The 13,071-nt window shown below is 31.4% G+C and overlaps 1 long non-coding RNA gene across 1 annotated transcript; it reads left to right on the top strand.

Moving 5' to 3' along the window:
• The first annotated feature begins 6,046 nt into the window (after positions 1-6,046).
• Positions 6,047-12,843, top strand: LOC139485755 (uncharacterized). Its single transcript, XR_011655383.1, has 3 exons — positions 6,047-6,136; positions 11,493-11,580; positions 12,271-12,843. It is a non-coding gene; the product is annotated as an uncharacterized lncRNA (long non-coding RNA).
• Positions 12,844-13,071: the final 228 nt, after the last annotated feature.

Raw genomic sequence — 13,071 nt, 5'->3', positions numbered from 1 at the left:
TTATTTACGGTAAATAAAAATATATATCCGAAAACAGGTGTTCGGTTCTAGTACTATATAGTGGCTATAGTATATGACTTTTTAATAACAATTATCAATTATATCTGTATTCTGTGGCGGGTCGAAGGGGATGGAATCCGGGGTTGGCCTCCCCTAGCATTTTGTGAGCAATCATTGCATAAATGATAATCTCGGGAATCCTCTCAAGTTCCTATGTACAAGGTGATAGGACGTTCCGTTGGAATAGGTTACCTGATCATCAGGAAAAGTTTTAAGGCATAGCGTGAAAAGGTAACCTATTCCAACGGAACCGAACGTCCTATCACCTTGTATATAGGAACCTTAAAAATATGTGAATAGGTCGGGAAAAACTCTCTTTTGACACCAATCAAAACGCAAACAATATGGGAAAAGATAACATTTTAACCTACACAATATATGAATAAGGTATACACTTTTGAAATCTAAATTATATGAAAAGGGTGGGGTAACAGAAAACCAGCGGCAACGACACCCTTACTTTTTATAAATAACAAGTTACAATGAAATGTAACCGTTTCCTGTTCCCGAATTTTCCCGCCAAAAAGCACATGGCTTTCAACAATTGTAAACAAAGCATTCAATTTGTGATCATGGATTACAGCATTAATTAATTTACTTTGGATGTAGATATTCAACTTAAGGTACAGTTAAAGCAATGTTTTTTCTTTCTTCTGGATTATAACTACTTTGAAAGATCAGCTTAAAAAATAAAGCTTTTCAGAAAAACATTCGTATTTTTGTCTATAAAATCCAGTATAAAATTCAAGTAATTCAACATTAGTTTTATTAAGTTTACAAAAAATATTCGTAATTTTTAATATATTTTTGATGGTACGAGTTTGCAGTGGTACGACTTCCCGGTGGTACGAGTTTACTTTTTTGGTACGAGTTAACATGGTACGAGTTTTCGTTGGTACGAGTTAACTTGCTTCCGTTGGAACCCCCTTTATCATGGCTGGATCCGCCCATGATTTTACATGTAAATCAAGCCCCGGGTATTTGTTGGCATAACGGTAACCACGAAAAGGGGGGGGGGGGCTAATTAAAAGCACGAGGAATTATAAATATGCAATTCAACAGGGGTAGAGTGCATCGAGGAATGGGAATTAAAATTGTCTCTTCACGATGATCGAAAAAAGTATCTTGCACGTTATTTTCATCATCTTGTCTGAAACACTCTGAATAATGAGCTTCAAGGCGAAAACAAGGCATGTGAAATACTAATAACATGCACTTCTTTTTTTATACGTTGTATGGACAAACCCATAAATCCCTCAACAAAAATTGCTTGATTCATGTCATATCAAATAAATTACAGCGCGGAAAGGTAACTTTAATTTAATATCAAAACTAAATTTTTGTTATATTTTTCAATAAATTTATAAATCTTAATTAGGCATGCGTTGCGTGAGTTCCATTTCATGAGACCTACACAGATTTCTATAAAACAAATCAAAAATTATAAATACATGTACAGTTTTTCAATTCTTTCCGGCATAGATAAAAAAAATGTATATAATCTATATACGATTTGGTTGAATTATTTCACTTCATTTTAATGATAAATCCTTTAGTTCTTAAATTTTTAATTAAAATGAATTTATCATTTTGATATCTAACGATAAACTTTTTAAATTGAAGTGACATGGTCAGTAACCTAATTAGTTGCATGGCTGATTACCATCTTACAGGTGACCCAGTAATTTTCCATATGACAGTAGCGTGTACCCTCGGGGTTATATCGGGGTGTGTATAACTTATTTTCTGGGGAACATCCTGTCCACGTGTAGTACTTAGCATATATTGCAACAGATGACATTAAACAAATTTAAAGCTATTTTGCAGTATTCCTCTGGTTCAAAATTTTCCTTAAACAGTCTGTAAGTTCGTAGCGTATTGCCACCTCTACCCGATATAGATTTATCAGAATGCAAAACAGCATGCCAATTATCGACATGTTTTCTATGTAATTTTGACATAACATTTTTTATAACATAGTTAGTGTCCATATTTTCAGGACACGATAAATGACTTAAATTTAGTTCACAGAAGGTTTTCTTTACTAAAAAATTCCAGTTTTTAACACACTTATGCTTAATACTCATACTATCAGCCCACTTGTGAACTTTTGCATTTAACCGGTTTGAGCTCATGTTATTTAATCTACACCACAAACGAATAATACTTTTCCACTGCTTATCAAATATATGGTTTATTCCCGATTGTCCCACTTTTTAAAATTTTAGAGTTCTGATTGTCCCACATGAAAAGTTCTGATTGTCCCACATTATTTTATGTAGTAAAATGTTCTTAGATAAACAAGGTAACTGTTGTTTGTTTTGCTAAATAAACAAGAATTAGTTATTGCACATTTAATATTAATTTTATAAAAGTATAAAAAAAATGTTTTTTAAATCATTAGATTGATACACTTTTGATTAAAAAAATATAATATTTCTGATTTATGAAATAGATCTTTTAAGGTCTTGAATTAAACTTTTTTTCTGAACCTGATTTTTGGGTTTATATATGAATCTAGAAAAATAATTGGTGACGAAAATCATATGGTGGTGCACTTATTTTTGCTACATCCATTTGAAAGTACCCAATTCTGATAATTTTGTCAGTTTTCATCAAATGTTATCCATTTTTGGGCTATTATCATGAAAAAAATCACAGTTTCACAATTAAACTTTATTTTTTTTTATACTTTCAATAAAGATAGGTTGGACCAATCTGAATAGATCTAACTTAAAAAAAAACCTTGAAGTAGGTGTTAATATAAGAAAGTTTTATAAAATTTTATTGCTTTTTTGTGTCAAATTGACCATTCTATTGACTATTCTGAATCACTATTGACCATTCTGTCAATTTGTCAATTTGTCAATTTGTCAATTTTGGAATTTTCTCTTTTTTTAGAACACAAATCTTATTATTTCAACTTCTTTGTTATAATTGATTGAAAAAATACATATTTGAAAAATTTGAAAGATTTTTCTTTTATATGGGATGCACATGCTTCTGGTAAAAATCATTTCTTGTACCCCCATCCATTTTCTCTAAATTTGCTGCTGTCTAGAACTTTTCCAGATCAGCCTTTCAAAGAATCACTATTAAAGGTTGCTTTTCCAATTTTCCCATTGTGTTTGCAGTCAACAGGACTCTTCACCAATTATAAAGAAGAGCAAGACTTCCATAAGAAATAAGAAGATGTGATATGATTGTCAATGAGGCAACTCTCCCAAAGAGACCAAATGACATAGAAATTAACAACTATAGGTCACCATACGGCCTTCAACAATGAGCAAATCCCATACCACATAGCTACAAAAGGCCCCAAAATGACTAATGTAAAACGAGAAAACTAATGGCATAATTCATGTACAAAATAATGAACGAAAAACAAATATGTTACACGGCAACAAACGACAACCACTGACTTACAGGCTCCTGGCTTGGGACATAACCACAACAAAGACACTAAGTACAGATCTGAGAGTACTCACAGTACTGACTGCTAGTTCAAAGCCAATAAAAATATGCATCTTAGACTAAAAAAAAATGTTTTTTTAAAAGACTTCATATTATATCATATGATACTTCAATTGTACCTACTATGAGCAAAATAAAATATGTAAATATTATTATTTGTTCTTATTTTGTTCATATTTTATAAGTTACATTGATTAGTAACCTTTGATTAACTGCAACACGCTATAAAAACAAATTAATCATTATAAAAACAGTTCCCAATTGTCCCACATTTAAACTTCCCAATTGTCCCACAAACATATTCCCGATTGTCCCACAAGATTTCATTACCTTTTTACCTGTAATTTCAAAAAGTGGGACAATCGGGAAGACACCAAATATATACACAAGTAATAATAACATTGGCCAGAGGGTAACTTGATAATTAGAGGACCAAATTTAATTAAGACAATCCAAGGCTGCTATCTCTATATTTTATTATATATATCTTTATTAGCCTCCCTTAGAGTGATACAACAATTGCAAAACGGGTAGATACGATCTGTAATCAAATAATTAACCTTATAAAATTAAAATTAATACTTAAAATTTTATTTAGAGTAACCATATGCCGGATGAACAAAAAGTGTGCCATTTATTGAAAAACTGGTATAACATGAAAACTTCTCTAGTGTTTTAAACATTTCTCACATAACCCCTCCCCCAAACCCCTACTTCAAGCTCTGGATCCGCGCCTGCCCATAGTGCTTATTACATTATAAAATAAAATGGTATTCATCTTCAATTGTTGAAATAAAGATGAATTGTTAAAAAAAAAGCATTGACACCAGTTTAAAGTTATCGTTCATAGAAGACAGTTATGATTTATTCTATAATTCTCTTTTTAAAACGTAATATAATTTTACCTCTTGGAGTTTTTCTATATGTTACTTCTGTAATCGGATTTTGAAGAACCCCATGGACACCACATACTCTCAAATGTCTTTCAAGGAATAATGATAGTATGTAAACTCTTGTGTTGTTAGTAAGGAAATGAAATATCAAAAGCATTTGTTTCTCAATTTTTATCTCAAAATAGGGTTCTTTAAATAAAAAAAAAGCTTGCATAGCAATTTCCTTAAAAACTAAATATATATAACAAAGGCAAAGTTTTAAAACACAAAATTTATTTTTTATTTTTCTTTCATAAACTTGAATTTATACCACGCTAAACCGTTAGGTTAACAACCATTGATTAATCAATAAGTAACGAAAAGACAATTGTTTATTGGATTAGGTTGATTGAACATGATGATTCGGGAATCTGCAATAAACCGTTGGTCACGTGGCGAGTGGCAGGCGTTGATTAAAAAGTCATTTAACTTCAAAATTACAAACTCTATTGATACCTAACTTTATAGATTTGAGGTATTTAATCATATCCTCTTATATTCATGTTCGCTGTGATCTTAAAACATCGTTTTAGTGTCCTTAATGCAAAAACTTTCTTCTTAGTGCACTAAGAAGTCTTTTGCGGTATTTCTACACACCGAAATATATGGCCTTATTATTGGTAATATACCATATTAGTGTCACTAATGGCTTAACGTGTTACCAAATTAAAAAGAAGAAATAGGCTCAAAACCGCATTTTTTACTTTAGATTTTTTTTCAATCCCAAAATAGAGAAGAGGTCCGGTATACAGACTTATTAAAAAGTCCAGATGAGAAGTTTAACTTGCTTTTCTATTCCCGGCACTTTTAACTTAACGCATGCAAAAAAAAAAAAAATGCAGTACCTGGTTACAGTTGCGCATTGACAAATTATAATCTTTCGATTAAATGATCTTAAATCTATATGGTCTTTATTTTAAAAGTTATAAAATCTAAATGTAAAGTGATCTAAAATGTTCAATATTAATGAGTATTTTAATTCGGTGTGAAATGAATCTAAGGTCGTCTAAAAGTGTATACATGTGTATTTGACCCGACTACTGACTACATCGTAAACTATTCATTATGTACCTATAAGGGGGGTCTGAGCGGGACTCGGGATTGTCGAGGCGTATTATTTGTTAACGTGACACATGAAAGTCAAATTATGAGGGAGGGTAGGAGGGGTGCTGATCCCGAAATCCCGAGCTTAAAAACACGAAATCCCGAAATCCCGGGCTTAAAAAACACGAAATCCAGAGGTCCCGAAATTCGAAAAAAGAATTATCGTATCCCGAAAGGGTCAATCCCGAAATCCAGAGCTTAAAAACACCCGATCCCGCAGTCCCGATAAAGGTCCTATCCTCCCTGAAATTATTGTGCCGTGAAAACGCGAAATGAAGTTTAGCGGGACATGGGAAATTACAAAAATAGCAGAATTGTTCACTTACATAGTGTACGCGGGATGGCATCATGCGAGAATCTAAAAAAATAAGTAGTAACTAAGCGGGATCCGTGAACAGAACCCCCAATGAGACCCCCATTAGTTGTGGCTTATTTTGGTCTTTTTAGTTAGTTTCTTTCCCCTACATTACTTGACCGTTTTTGTAAACAGCACTCGAGGTCTGACAGTATTTTACCAAGAAATGCACAAAATATTCAAAAAGAAGGCCTAGAAAATTTAAATATTGGTATGCACACATACTCCCCTATCAGCACAGACAATTATATTTTTGTAAAGGCGCCAAACTCGTTTCTAATATTTATGAGGCCTGTATAGGGTATATTGGGATACCGGATATTTGCCATTTTAATTTTAGGGATACGGGATATTTGTCCTAAAAGTAAATGGGATATGGGATATTGATGCATTTATAAGGATATTGAATTTAACATGAAAAAAAATAAGTGGAATTTAAAAGTTAAGTACAGAAATATTTACATCTCACTTGATAAAATTGCCCCAAAAAGATTAATAGTAAAGGTCATTTTAGTGCTTTGTTTATTTTAATTGAGTTAATGGTCGTTTTATTTAAAAGTCATCCAAACCCAAGCGAAAAGTATTGATCTATTTTCGATATTTATATGCTTATATGTACTGACAATTTTAAAAGTATTTATTTTGCTTTCCATACTTCGTTCCTTATTGTTAATTTTCCTTTTTTGGATGGGGATGTTACTTTGGCACTACCTTACAGTGTTTGTCTATCACAACACCTCCGCTATGTCCGTGTCTGTTGTAATGATATCGGATTTTAATGAACAAAATCTATGTATTACTGGTAAATAATATTAAGTCAGGGATTTAGTTACCACAAATCACTTAAAATCATTACTAAATTCTAGATTTGGTTTTGAAGTTTGGTTCTACCTGTAAAAAAAATATTTCAAACGGGATAGCACATCCTCATTTTTACGGAGATGTTGTTTACCGTGCCATTGGATGTTGGATGTGTAATGATTGATAATTTAGTCTCTTTTTATTAGTTGTAATTGGCTTTGAACTAGCTGTCAGTAACTGTACTGCAAATACTCTCAGATCTGTACTAAGTGTCTTTTTGTTGATGGGATGTACAAGTACTCGGTCACGTCCACTCTCTGTTTTTGTTAGATGTATTTCATTTTGTATCCATCTGATGAGTTAAGCCTTTTTCAACTTATTTGTATAGTTCATTCTAATGTTGTACTGTTGTACTGTTACACCACTGTCCCAGGTTAAGGGGAGGGTTGGGATCCCGCTAACATGTTTAGCCTCGCCACATTCTGTATGTATGTGCCTGTCCAAAGTCAGGAGTCTTTAATTCAGTGGCTGTCGTTTGTTGCCGTGTTACATATTTGTTTTTTGTTCACTTTTTTTATACATAATTAGGCCGTTAGTTTTCTCGTTTGAATTGTTCTCATTTGTCATTTCAGGTCTTTTTATAGCTAACTATGAGGTATGCGCTTTGCTCATTGTTGAAGGTCGTACTGTGACCTATAGTTGTTAATTTCTGTGTCACGTGGTCTCTTGTGAAGAGTTGTCTCATTGGCAATCATACCACATCTTTTTTTATATTATATGCTCATATGCATTGATAATTTTCTTGAAATAATCATAGATTTTTGTTAGATGTATCCATCTGATGAGTTAAGCCTTATTGTTGTCAATGTTTTCATTTGTTTTGATGCTTTATATGATTACAGGATATTTTATACCTCTTATTTTTTATGTGGCGTGGCGAGGATCTTCAGAGGTCTCCACTTTTCACAGATTGTTCTGATGTGCAACGGCTGTTTTGCCAGACAAGATGGGGCCGAGGGACGTCAGAGCACGTCCCATATCAAAAAGTAGATATTTCGCTGTATAAACTATGTTAATAACGAATAATTACTAAATAATCAATGTAAATTAATATATGTGTTGTGAGGATGGAAATTAAAAAAAAAGTAACAAAAACATTGGGAACTATGTAATTCATAAAGGTCAAGATCACAGAGTCAAATGTTGTCTTATTTCTTTGCAAAACAAGGGCTGTGCAAATTTTGCCTGCTGTAAAAATATTGCAATGTTCAGTTAAGGTGGTATGGGAGTCTAAAATAAAAATGATAGAATTTGTTCATACTTTGCCAAAACGTTGTATCTATTGATACATGTTGAAAAATATAATAAAAATGATAGGTCACCGCGCATTTTCTCAAGCTACAGGACGGGACAAAATGACACATTTTGTATGGATTATACAGGAAAAAACACCATTTTGTGATTAGAAACTAAACAAAATGATAGAATTGTTAAATACTTCAGGAAAAGATAGCTTTCAGACACTGCTTTGAGAATATCAAAAGAAAAGATAGGGTCACCGTAAGTTTTTTCCGGCTAAAATACAAAATAGGAAAATTCCATACAGAATCCTTCAGAAAATGCACTTTTTTAGAGTTACCTCCCCTTAAAATGCCAATTTAAAAAAAAATTAAAAACAACCAAAAATAATTAACATTTGCAAAAATATCAATATTTAGAAGTTATATTCTTATAAATTGGTACTTTTAAATGAAAATGTACATTAAACATCTGCATTCCTGCATCAAATTTTGCTAACTTGATGGAAAATCTGGACCTTTGATTCTCTGTTTTTTACAATCCAAGATGGAGGAAGACACCCATACCATCTTAAGTGTAATGTAGGTACATTAGCAGAAAGCTTTCTTGTGTTAAATTTTGAGTTATTGAACTTGCATGCTAAATATCCACTTTTTGATATGGACGTGATCTGACGTCCTACATTCCTGTTTGTTTGGCAAAACAGTCGTTGGATGTCAGAGCAATCTTGGACAAGAGACAGGGTTGAGTTTTTCTGTTCTTTCCAACATAGGTTAACGTGTAGGATGAAGTTTCTTATCAATGAAAGAAGAATGCTATCAAAATTATATTTTACAGTCATATGCATCACGGTTTGAACAATTAAAAAAAGTCTGAAATTTAGACCCCTTACACCAGTCATTGAATGAATTTATAATGATTTTTTGGGATATTTCAAAATAGTTTTAGGGATATGGGATATTTGTAAAAAATATTTATTGGGATATTAGGGGTAAACATTATAGGGATACGGGATATTGGGATAAAAACTTAATGGGATATGGGATATTGATACCCCCCCCCCCCTAAACAAGCCTCATTTATAATAGAACCGAAAAGAAAATGGAAATGGAAATGGGGAATGTATCAAAGAGATAACAACATGACCAAAGAGCAGATAACAGCCATAGGTCACCGATGGGTCTTCATTGCAACGAGAAAATCCCGCAACCTGAGACTGGGGTGAATCTAGTCATATAAAGGAGGGGTTCCTAACCCAGGACAATTTTTTTTTTTGGGGGGGGGTGTCCAACTACATGTCCCCATTCAAATGCATTGATCGTCCAATAAAGAAAGGGGGTTCCAACATGTCCAACCTTCAGCCCCCCCCCCCCCTGGATCCGTGCCTGTGAGGCATGCTTTAGATTGCCATTAAACAAAAATGTATACTAGTTGAGTGATAATGGACGTCATACTAAACTCTTCAATATAAAAAAAAGAAACTAAAATAAAAATCATACAAAGGTCACAAAGGCCATAACTTCTGGCTCCTGAATTAGGAAAAGTGCAAAATGCAGTGAGGATAAAAGCCTTTACTGTAAATTCCTGAAATTACAATTATATAAATCATCTCACATCTTTGTGCATTTCTTGAAATTGGTCATATTAATAAATGCATGCAATATTTTCAGAAAATTTCAATATATAGGCTTTTAAAAGTCAATCTTGTGCATGATTATCAATGATTATACTCGCATAATTAACACATGTGGTTCTCAAAACTCAGAGGTGTCTATGCTATTTATGACAACATTTTAATCAAGTATAAATAAATTTACAAAATATGTTAAGAACTATATGATTTTTAGGTTTTTAAGCATAGATATAGTAGGTCAGGATCTGCGAACTCTCACTGACTGACTGAGCACATGAATTCAAGACTAGTTTTTTGGTGATGTTGGTGTTGCTTAGTGTTTTGTTTTGTTTTTCTTTTCTGCATCTTATGTTTTGCCTTGGCATTGTCAGTTTCTCTTTCATTGCCTTTGTTTTTTTTTGTTATGTTAAATAACAAGTCACAAGAGAGAAAAAACAAAAAAAATATGTGAAAAAATGGCTTAGTTCAGTATATATATTAAGGACAGAGATAACAAATAGCTAAATAAGAAAAAAGAAAAAAGAAAATTCTTTTCTATGTACAGTCAATTGTCTGATAATCTAGAAGATAGCCTGATTTGGTCTAATTCTTCTAAATTCTAGCAGGTACTTTATTCCAACTTTTTTAATTCAAACAAACCATGTCTTAGATAGTCTTGAAATTAGAATACATTAATCATAAAACTTTCATAATACTTTGGTGAATTATCTATTGATATAATCATGATAATTAAGCTCCTTTTTAATTTTTAGGGATTTTAAATTTTTAATTTAAAGTTAGGGATTTTATTCATAAAAGGGGGGATTTTTCCAGTACGTATACTATTAATAATGCTTTGAGCAATTTTCATGAAACTTGGTGAATTATTTTTGTATAACATAAACATGATAATTTTTATAAACTTAAATATATTTTATAAATGATAAACTTTTACAAAAGCTTGTTATCACAATTCTCATATCAAGTTTGAATTTTGGTGATGTCAGTGTTACTGTACTAGAGTATCAGAGTTATGCCCCTTTAGAAATGGGGAAAATATGCTGAATTTTTGGTTTCCTGTTCTCTAAAATTTAGTTTGTCTCAACCAAATGTTATGAAATCAATACACAATGCTTATCATCACAAAATACAGATTAAGTTTGAATTTTGGTAGTGTCTCTTTTACTAAATTCTATAGTTATGTTCTTTAAAAATGGAAAAAAAATGTTTCCGCCTTCTAACTTAAGTTTCCCTCAACCAAATTTTATTTAACTTTAAATAAATACTTTTTATCACAATTTTAATCAGATCAATTTCAAATTTTGGTAGTAAAACTTTTACCGTTCTTCAGTTATGTTCCTTTAAAACGTTGAATAATATGCAAGCTGGAGTATCATTCCCTATTTATCATGTATATTTTTTTATAAGATGCAGAGTTAAGGAACTTTAGTTGTTGCAAAGTTATTTTAAAATTGTCTATTTTCAAAAACTTTGAAAGGTTTTAGAAATTTATGGATTTGTTAAAAAAATCACAGCCTTAAACTTATAGTCACTTGAGATATATATCTATAAATGGAGCCAAATTATATACATGTTTTATGTCAATAAATACCACTGTTTGTGTATGTTTTGTTTTTTTTTGGAGGGCAGGGGTCTTATTTGCACAGTGCTCATAGTTTTTAAGTCGATCATTAAAATTTATTTAAAGCTTAAAGACCAGCTATAAGGGCAAGAAGCTTATCAAGCACTCATGGTTTAGATTTTTATCAAACACACATTAATATACATAATGTACATTAAACAGAAAAAAATATTGATGCAAGATGTCATTCAACTTTTACTCTTTTATGTATAGGACAAGAACTATAGAAGATACAGAGAAATTATATACAGCAGAAATGATAGGCAATGTAAAATTTGCAGAAGCCAACTAAACCTAAATGGTAAGGCACCTTTTAATCTTAAAAAAGTTATTGAACTTGAAAGATGATTACTAGTATCATGATTACTATAAAAATTAAAAGATGTGGTATATTAAATATGAAAACTATCATGGCTTTGAGAAAGAAATTGTAGGCCTGTTACGACCTTCAATAATGAGAAAATCCATACCCTATACTATAGTCAAAGTAGGCAGCTATAAAAGACCTAAAGATGAAACATTGAAACAATCCAAACTGTAAAACTAATCATGGTAATTGCCTAGTTTATAACAAAATAAATTACAAAAAATAAATATGACCGGTATGAAACAACAACAACAACAACCACTAAATTTTAGTGTCAGACTAAACTGACAAAAGCTTCAGGCTCTGAACTTTGGACAGGCACAATAGGAATATGGCAAGGTTATATAAAAATAAGATGTGGTATGATTGCCAATAAGACAACTCTCCACCAGACAACCAATGATGTAAATTTCCTGCAAACTTGACTTCTGTAAATCAACTAATTTTTTCGTGAATACTTTATTTGGCATTTTATACTTTCTAGTCTACATCGCAGTTATTTATTTTTCTCGAGTTCAAGTTTACTTAATGTATTTTAATAAGGAAAGATACACATGAAAAACATTTATTGCTGTTTCTCTCTCCATTTATAACATTTTATTTGTTTATTTTGTGTATTTATAGGTGATCAGACATCTTGGTTTTCATGATCAATAGGTCATTACTGAAGAGGAAACTTATAGTTGAAATTTATTTACATAGTGCATAATTGGATTAATTTGAAATGGAATGTGTGCTTTCCTGCAAAAAAGAAATAGGAAATTTCAACATTATCACATGATAATGACCATAAACAAAATGGAGTTGTATCATAGATACACAAAAACACTATTGCATAAAAGCAACAACATATCTTAATCAAAAGAAAGGAGAATGCTGAACAAATACTATTTTGTTGTGGAAAAAAGGAACACCAGTTTTATCCACTCATTTACATCGCTCCCTCATATCAAATATACAGAAGAAGATCATTGAAGAACAATTTGCAAAAATGATTTCTCTTAGAATTGAAGGGAATTGTTTAGTGAATGGAATAATGTATTCACTGAATTCTTACGTAGTGGATTGAATAACTGTACACAAGCTGAAACAGAAGAAATTCTAATTTAAAATAACACGAAAAGTGTTTATTTTATTATTTAATCTGCAAATATATAAACAAATTCTTTAGAACACCATAAATGGTATGACATTCAAATTGGTTGCTTATTAATGTATCGCATTGAAACAATTACAAAGAAAATAGAAGCATTTGCTCCAAAAAAAATTATAAATCAAAGTTAAATTTACAAAAAAAGTATAAACAATACCTAGATCTAAACAGTCAGACAGTATTATTTTCATTGTCATTAAAATATTGAGTCAAACATTTATTAAAGTTTTAAATATCATTTGCATCAATTATACAGTCTTGTAATAATTATA

Source organism: Mytilus edulis, chromosome 8 (assembly GCF_963676685.1).
Source record: "Mytilus edulis chromosome 8, xbMytEdul2.2, whole genome shotgun sequence".
Lineage (NCBI taxonomy): Eukaryota > Metazoa > Mollusca > Bivalvia > Mytilida > Mytilidae > Mytilus > Mytilus edulis.
The sequence above is the reverse complement of the archived record's forward strand: the minus strand, read 5'-3'. Positions and strand labels throughout refer to the sequence as shown.